Source organism: Meleagris gallopavo, chromosome 4 (genome assembly GCF_000146605.3).
Source record: "Meleagris gallopavo isolate NT-WF06-2002-E0010 breed Aviagen turkey brand Nicholas breeding stock chromosome 4, Turkey_5.1, whole genome shotgun sequence".
Taxonomy (NCBI): domain Eukaryota; kingdom Metazoa; phylum Chordata; class Aves; order Galliformes; family Phasianidae; genus Meleagris; species Meleagris gallopavo.
This window is the reverse complement of record NC_015014.2, coordinates 11,035,707-11,044,747: the sequence shown is the minus strand read 5'-3', so window position 1 is coordinate 11,044,747 and position 9,041 is coordinate 11,035,707. Positions and strand designations below refer to the sequence as shown.

Sequence of the window (9,041 nt, the reverse complement as noted above, 5' to 3'; positions counted from 1 at the left end):
AAAAAAGGTAAAGAGAGCTATCTTGAAGACAGACCAGCAACATGGCAAGCTACCACACAGGAAACAGCCTCAGGATAGTCAAGTCTAATATCAGAGAAAGGATGCTACAGTACTCCCTGGAGCCACATTGATCTTTGTTGAGAATGAGCATCTGTCCCTCACTACCACAAACATACACTGCTGCATATCGAGAAGGGAGTTTGTGAGCCTAAAGTGGGAAAAATGGCAGCGCCCGGCCTGTGAGAAATTGCAGCTCCGTACAAATGAGCTTTGAGAATACTGTGTAGTCCGTTTGTCACGTGTTCTTTGCCCGGATGATGAAGGAAGTTCTCCTTGTGTAGTATCTGCTACTAACTACAAAATTAAAAAATTCTGTCTCGAAAGATATGTAAAGGCTAAGCACTCACAAGTTAAGAAATAGTAAAATTAAGACTGCTTGATCAATTTTGCATACAACTGCAATCATGCAGTTAAAATTATTTTTCTACGTGACTCCTCCGTCATCTGTAACATTGGATGGGAGGGATTCGTGGAGTAAGTACTTGTTCCTTATTTCGTCTTATACTCATTGTTCACACTGAAACACAAGGCCTTATTTTTCGCAGAGTACCATTGAAATACTGCACTGAATGCAAAGTAAAATTTCCTCTGACACTTGTGTCTGTGGTATCTGTTTTTCACAAATATTTTTTTCCTTCTGCTTCCCAATGTCCATTATTATTTTTTTGTTTTGTACACCAAAACACCTGGAGCCTAATTCTTTTATACTTCTTAGCATTCATTTTTCTCAGGCATAAATAATGCATTGAGGGAATATCGGGGGGTTTCCCCCTTACTTCAGAGGAAAAATGTTTCTGTCTCTGGAATCCAGAGATTAACAAGGGAAGTTTCTTGACTCCTCTAGTCCTGGGAGGTCCCAAAAGTTGAAGTTCTTGCCGTATTTCAAAATTCTAGGAAATAAACAGTGTGGCGGCAGATCTTAGAAATAAAGTAACTTACGGTGATAGATGGAGTAGCAGCAATATGTACTGCAGTGTGATCAGTCTGATGATGATAGCAGATTTGTACAAAATTGCAATAGGGCTTTCGTCTGCCCTGGAAAGTTGTTCTAAGAAATTATGTGAGGTGAGTGACTGTGGCTTTTTATCGACTACAACAAATAGCAAGGCTAATTAATGGGGACTGAGCAGTAAGCATGCATAATAAGTGCTCTGAATAAGCTCAAATGAGATGTGATGAGATTTAAGTGACAACAGATGTGATTTAGGAGCTGAAGGAAAAGTCGATAGAGAATCTTCAAGTTTGTTTAACTCGGTCACAAATTTATGTAAGAGTTTGTTTTTCATGAATACAAAGGATAGTTCTCTCCTTTAGAAATGCTTGAAGTGATGGCTGGAAGTGAATGACGAAAAGGAGTAGCTCTTGTTTCCTGGAAGCATAACGGCGCTATTTCTAGAGATACTCTACTATCTATTCATAGGTTACGGAAGAGAGGAAACGCTAAGGAAAGCTTCAGATCACAAATCCCAAGGATGATTTACATTCATTGTTGTGATTAGGTAGAACTGTACCAAGGTAAACCAACCTGTTTAGGGAGGAATAAAAGCCATTTTTTTTTTTTTGAAGGTAGATGTCTAAACGTAAGATGCAAGTAACGCAAGGAAAAACCGTAAGCAAGAAAAGCAGTGACATCAGGAGATGCAGTGATAAGTCTTATTGTGCCTCAGCCAGAGGTAGCTTGGGTCATCTTTGAATTAAATGGGAAGCTGCGCGTTTCATTTGTGGACCTCTACTGAGTCATTGCTGGACTGCTGCCCCGTGTGCGGCACAGCAACGTAGCAGTGCTTTGTGAATCACAAGCTGCTCACTCTGGGATTCCAGATGCATTAAGAGATAATGGCCCACAATTCATGAATGACAGCCTCAGCAATTACTTCTAATTTATCATTTCATGCCTGCAATGTCAATTCCTTACTACGCACAGTCGGTGCAAGAACGCCTGTTAAGGTTCCCTAATAGCAAAAAGCTTGATTGGGAAAAACTGAGCTTGGAAACTGTTTGCTTGGAGAGTTGCTCATCTTCTTATTCAGCTGTGATCAACGCAGGTTTTATGTTTGATCCTCATCAATGTAAAACAGAGGAGGCTGCTTTAAGGAAGCATTCTCTAAGGGGGTTATATTCCTTTGAAAAACAATCTCACCTGGGAAAACCTTTGCTGCCTAGATGCTGGTTTCCTGAGCAGGCTGCAAAGGTGGCTGCTTCAGTAGCCTTTGGGAAAAAGAGCAAAGCAGATGACGTTTTTGGTTTGCGTTGTTTCTTGTTTTATGGCAGTGTATTGAGTTGGTTCGTTGGCTTGTTGGATTTTTTTTTAATGGTAACTGGTAGAAGGACTTTACAATAGTGTCACTGATACTTATTTTCTATTCTTTTTTAAAGAATTTTCTACTGTGTGCCTGGGCTGCTGTTGACAGGAAGATATAGTTTTTTTTAGTCACAGACAATGAAAAGTCAAAAGGGCTACATGTATGTCCTCTGCTCAGGTGGTGGCTGCCAATTGTTAAAGAAATAACTGGTAGAGGAGGAGGAAAGACATTCTGTTATCTGGGAGCCACTGAGGCTTACAGATAGCAGTTGCTGATGGATGACCTTCAATAAGGATAATTATTCTGTTCTTTGTCACAGATGTTTTGGCTGTCTGCAGTGGCCTGCATCCTCCATGTCTGTAGATGCGTTTTGCTAATCGATAGCATGATATCATTCAAATCAGTGTGAATACTATGATACTGTGTTTGTATTTGCAGAGTAAAAGTTAACGTTTCTCTGAGAAGTGGTCTTGGAGAGGTAGAATCTACAGTATTTTATAAAGACCTGGTGTTCTATAAAGCTTGATGGTCTGTAGAGTGTAGCAGCCTATTTGTACATCGCTCTTGTACACCTCTAAGGGGAATTTGAGAATACTTGTTACTCAGTAAACATGGGAACAGATGTGTCATAGGAAATATTTTTGCATTTGTTCTGGCACCTTGAAGTTCTGATTGCTTTTTTACTGGGTGGCAGAGTTCGATAAAGCCTGAGGACGATTGCTGCTCCTGAGCTTTTGTCATGTTGCTAAACTAATTGTTTCTTTGTTTGTAGGCGTTAGCGATGTCTAAATGTTGGAAAAATCTAAATAGTTCCTTCCTGACCAGCTCTTGAGAATTTGGCTGAAGACTCTTGTTTCTGCACTTATTTTTTTCTTCTGAAGTGACAGATAACGGGAATAGTGAAAGCCACTGCAATATTTCCTTTCCCATTTTGAAGACTTTCTCTATTCTCTGCACCTAAGTGCTTATGACAGACTTTTATTTTATGTTTTATATTAAAGAGCAATTTATGATTAAATGTTAATGAAATAGAATTTTCACTGTGCTTTCATTATATTCTACTAGTTTGAACATTTTTCAAAGCAGCACACCAAAACCCACTGTTTTCTATGAATAAATAATAAAAAGCTTGTCTGTACATTATCATTCATGCATTCTCTAGTTGCCCCGTTGGTAATTTGTCTGCCAGTGTAAAGTGGGCACTTCATATTAAACAGACCTTAACTAAAGCTAAAATTAATGTTATCATTCTAGTGGTGGTTCTTCCCTAATCTATAAAATGAAGGCAGTTGAACAGAACCTAGTCACACAAAAAATCTCGGTGTTCTACAAGTAAAGGATTTTAAGTGCCTTCTGCATCGTTGCCCAAAATGTTCCAGAGGAACCCCATCAGCGTTTTGGAGGTGTGTTTATAAACACAACTTAAAAGGAGTGCTACATTGCAGTACAAGTCGTCAGTGAAACTGAAGCTAAAAGGCTTAGCGATGTATTTATTTTTAAAGAATAAGAAATTGAAAGAAAAAGATACGTGGCAGTTGCTAGTGAGCTGAAGGAACGGTTTGCCATAACGTAATGCTCATTTATTGTGGAGAGGGGGTGGGGAGCAATGCTCAAAGCGACTGCTGTGAAAAGGGAGCGGTGTCAAATGCTTTCCGTCTCGTAACTTAAACCCACGCAGAAGCAGTTCTACTTCTTCAGGCTCCAGGGAGTTGGGGAGCAGGAGGACTGCTATCCTGAGACGCGAGTGCTTCTAGAACCTTGTTGCAGAAAACTGAGATGTCAGATCATCACTTGGACCACAGTTCACTCCCTCCTAACGCTTGACTCAACAGGAAACAAAACCTTGTCCCCAAAGAAATACAGAATATGAAAAAAATATTTGTAGTGCTGTTACGGAGTCACTTGACTTTCTTTGCCATGTTGCACCTGTTTGTAGTGTTCTAAAGCAACGCTTGTAAATTGCTCCAAGATGTGAAAATTAATTTTCAAAATGGCCATACATGGGCTTTAGGTTTGGTTTGAAGGCATGTGTGTGTCAGGAGCTATCTCCTAGGAGTGAATTGCTGGGGAGAATGGAGTAAAGCAGCTTTTAGAGGAATTTGGTAAACTGAGGAAAGGAAACAAGAGGCTTGTAAATATATTATTTTTTTTTTCCCCAGATTTCAAAAACAGTTGCGTTTTTTGTTTGTTTTTTTTTTTTTTTTTGCCTCCCCAATCCCATCTTCAGAACTATTTAATTAGATTATAGAAGAAGAACAGATTTGACATTTGTTGATGTTCTAGAAGCTATGGAACGGTGTCTGGGCCTGTATGACAGACCGCATCCAGGAGTGAGTAAGAGTGGGTGCTGTCCCTGTCAAGCGATCAGGGCAGGGTTTGGTCCAGTAGTAGGAGCTCCTCTCTGGAAAAGTCAGTGCATCTGAACTGCAGTATGGACCCTAGTTGTGTGCAGGTTATGGTGTTACATAGATCTGTGAAGGAAGTTGCATCTTATCTGCATCGTATGTTAAAAACTGATATAATCCCCTTTCCATCCTGGTATCTTATTCTTTCTAGTGATTTTCTTAGTTCACTTTCTTTACTTTTTTTAGTATATTCCCCCCTGTCATATTTTCCAAGCTTCACTGATATTGTTCCCTATATTCCATGCAGACTTCCTTCTTGGTTTGTCACTATATAGGAAAGAATATTGAGAAGTCATTGAACTATCCCAAATATCTTTCTGGCTTGGCTGACTGCTTTTCAAAAGAAAATTTTGCATAGCAAAGTTATAGTAGTGAAAATAGTTGTAAAGAATTAGCTAGGAGTCCTACCTTAAGATACAAAATAAGATAACTACCGCATTTAGGAATAATGGTAAATCCAGCCTTGTTTCAGCTTGCTTCCTCATGTGTTTGAACGCAAGTTAAAAGAAGCTTGTGTTTCTTTGCTGAAATGTTAAAGCTCAGGTGTTTTGTCTGGGTATTTTGAAGTCCATAACAACAGCTAAAAAACAACAGGAGCAAAAGTGTAGCAAAAGCATAAATTCCCTTAAAAATTTACATCACTCCCAAAATGTTGATAGATTTGGAAAAAAAGCTACTTTGCATAATGATGAAAATACCAGGAGATTTTCTTGTGGAAAGAGAAAAAGTGGCTTCACAACCATTTCCTCCTGTTTTTAATTTCAAGAGCTTAAAATAAGATAAGTTAAAAATTGAGGTAATTTTTAAAAGGTGTAGTGTATTACATGTGTCAGAGATGGCTCCATTCCATGTACACAAGGGGAAAAAAAAACTCCTTGTCCTATTTAGATCAAATAATAATGATCATTAATGAATTACATTGTTTATTGCATTTTTTATCTTGTGTGTCCAGCACTTGAGCAGGCAGGTGGAAACAGTCTAACTGTATTTTACTGACGGATTTCTCTGGCTATATAGTTTGACTGTTATGAAGGTATAATAAGATAATTGTTTTTCTATAATGCATCTCCTACTATTTTCACGTATGATCTTATGACAGATGAGCAGTATTTACCTGTTTTCCTGGAAGAGCGGGTCGTGTTTCTTTGCACAGGGCATGCTAAGTGAATTAAGAAGATAAACAGCCCATTTGCTTGGGAAGACTGTTGTGTCAACAAGAAGGTTACAGCAGGATGCTGAGCAGACTGGAGGAAAAGTACATGGCACATAACTATTCTGGTAGAAGAACTAATTTGAAATGGGCTCAATTCTGTTAATTGATGTGTAATTACATTCCATTGTTGCTAAAAGTTAAATTCTGGCCTAGAGGGAAGCTTGAGCTTGGAACTGTTTTTGAAGTGAATTTGAGCTGATGCCTTTGGAGACTGTCAGGTTCTAGGCACTAGATGGTAGCTGCCTGATGGACGCGTTTTTGTTTGGTTAACATCTAACTTTGGTTCCTTTTATTCAGCATCTCTCATCACACAGTTTTAGTTATAAAATATCATCTTATGCAAATTTTTACTTCTCCTCCTTGCTTTTCTCCACGAAGCCAGTTTGAGCCTTGTTCTTATACGTGCAACCTCTAGGTAAGCCATCAGGAATTCCTTGCACTTCGTGGCTGACATTTGAATCTGCATGAAAATCCTTGCAGTTCTTTGTGCTTAATGGGATCACTACCACAGGCCCACAGGCCACAGTCTCTCCTTGTAGATGTAATTCTGCAAGGGGTCTCGGCAGGGCTAGGGGTTGCAAGGCCTTTGTGCCTTAAAAAAATTGTGCGTGGTTTCTCCGTGATAAGGTTGCATCCTGCGGTGTTTTCTCATGTGAAGTATGCTTTTAACTGCTTTTAAGTTTCACACTAGTTATTTTTACATCTCTGCCTTTTTTCCCCCTACTTTAGCAGTGTTATTTCTAATTGTATTTTTTTTTTTTTAACATAAGGAATTCCTTTTCACTGAGGTCTGAGGAATTATTGCATTGAAAGAGCATTGTCCTTTTCGCTCTTTTTCATCAGTGTGCCAGTGCAGTGCATCTATTTTGGATGTCAGGTCTTCACGTTTCTGCTTCAGGCTGTGAGTTCATCTGTTCACAGAAATATCAGTTTGGACTTTTCTGCAACTGCTTGTCTCTCTGGTGCTTGTACCCCCTCGTAGTGGTGTGTACTTCAAAATACCAGACTGGAGTTTATCAGCAAAGAAGCAGCACATCAGTACAGTGCTCGAGTCTGGCATCTTTGGTTCAGCGCATAAAGCACAAAAATCATTGTGTTAGCTCTCTGTATTTGCAGACAAATGAAGCTTAATGTCCCTCCTCGGGCTCTGATTTTACCTACTGGATTCTTTATTTAATCGTTTTGGTCTCTGCTGCTTGTGGCTTTTCAACCCCTATTAGGTTTGCTGTCAGAGCATGCCATCACCACAGAACCAGCAGGTTCCCTGCCTAATTCTGTACCTCTTGTATGTGTTGACTCTATTGTATTTCTGGGATTTACCATTATTTCACTGCAGAATTTGGCAAGCTGTGGTTTCGTGGGTTTTTTGTTTTTTTAATCACTGGAAAGTTAGAAAATTGGATTAGGAATTAAAAGGCTCTCAAAGCATCCTGAAACAACTCTGCAGAGCATGAATAAGTAACAAATAGATTGTTTGTCAGTCAAAATAATCAGCTGATGTGATCTTCCTTGTGAAAAATCTTACGAATACCTGTTGGGTTGTTTTTTATTCCTCTCTGAAATTATTTAAGAATTTGGTTTACTTGGAATCAGTGATTATATGCTGAATTGGCCTCTGAAATTTTACATATTTTGGAGCCTTGAGAGAAGATGAAAATGTGTCAGATTCTGTGTTACAGAGGACGTACTCATCTGTGGTTTTTCAGTATATATGTCAAGTGACACAAGTTGAGCTGATGAATTTCTAAAGCCACAGTTTAGTTCAACATGGTCTGATTATGTCTTCTGTTATTTCTCTTTTTGTTATATTAAGTGCAGTAGAAAGCTGACGTTTGTGCATGCTTATTCACAATAATTGCAGACTCAGTAGAGACGGATATCTAAAGAAGGTACCAGCTGATTGAAGATTTCAATTAAATACTACTTTCAGCTTTAAAATGTTTTCCTTTAGGCATCAGTGTGTTGAATACATGTATGAAGTCAGTATTGTCATACATGTTACAATTATACCTTGTACAGACACATTCAAATTGCGCTTCAGTTGCACAGTTTCAGTTGCACTGTGGCATAATTAACTGTAACTTTCCTTTTTCAGCATCACATTACTTTTAGTACGAGCCTTGTAAAAGGGCCGTGAGTGAGTGGTCTTTTCTTTGTCAGTAGTTTTTCCTTTTCCCCAGTGTAGCCTCCATTTAGGGGATATTAGAGTTTTGGATTTTTTTTTTTTTCACTTAGAAAACAGTTATTTTACTGGTGAAAATTCTTGCTTTTTGCTTCCGAAGTCCCAGATATGCTCATTTTAAGCTAACCTGACTTTCCATCTCTGTCATACTGAGCTCCTGCTGGCAGCTGCCTTGGCATAGCAGAAATGCTAAGTCATGGCCTGAAGTAGTCAGGGCCAACCCAGGGCAGCTCAGGTGCATGCAGTGTACCTGAGTGAGCAGAAGGAGTGGAGCCAGGATCCATCCCTTCCCAGAACTCACGTAAGGGTTGCCAGTGGAGGTGAGGGTATCTCTCTGGAGATCCCTGTGTACCTGAGGCCTTCTGAAGGTGCGTGGTTACTTTCCTTTGTTTTTGTGCTCGCAGCAGCTGCATTTGTACAAGTCCTGACTTGCTGTAGCCTAGGACTTCGCTACTCTGTTGTCTTTACCATGCTTTCTGTGGTGTTGCGGGCTGTATCACTGAGTTGTGTTCTCTCTTTAACATCTAGCAAGTGTGGAAGGTTAAAGTTGAATGTTTCCACTTGTTTCCTATTATGGTTTCCTGTAAATCTGTTGTTCTTCAGCAGTGGGAAGCTTAGAAGTACTGTCAGGTGAGCAGTGGTCTTCAGCCTGCTGAGTTTTTTCTGAACTCCATGGAATGATGGAACATCCTCAGCTGGAAAAGACCCACATAGGTCTTTGAGTCCAACTCCTGGATCCACAAGGAACCACTCAAGGTTCAAACCATATTGTCCAAATGCGACTTGAACTCTGTCAGCCTGGGGCTGTGACCACTACCTGGGGAGGCTGTTTCATTGTTGACTGCCCTGTGGTGGAGAACCTTTTCCTAATACCCTCC

At 39.6% G+C, this 9,041-nt stretch overlaps 1 protein-coding gene across 2 annotated transcripts in view; it reads left to right on the top strand.

Annotated features, from left to right (window-relative positions):
* Positions 1 to 9,041, top strand: part of SLC10A7 (solute carrier family 10 member 7) — a 147,809-nt gene that overhangs the window by 109,153 nt on the left and 29,615 nt on the right. The gene's annotated exons all lie outside the window — the stretch shown is intronic.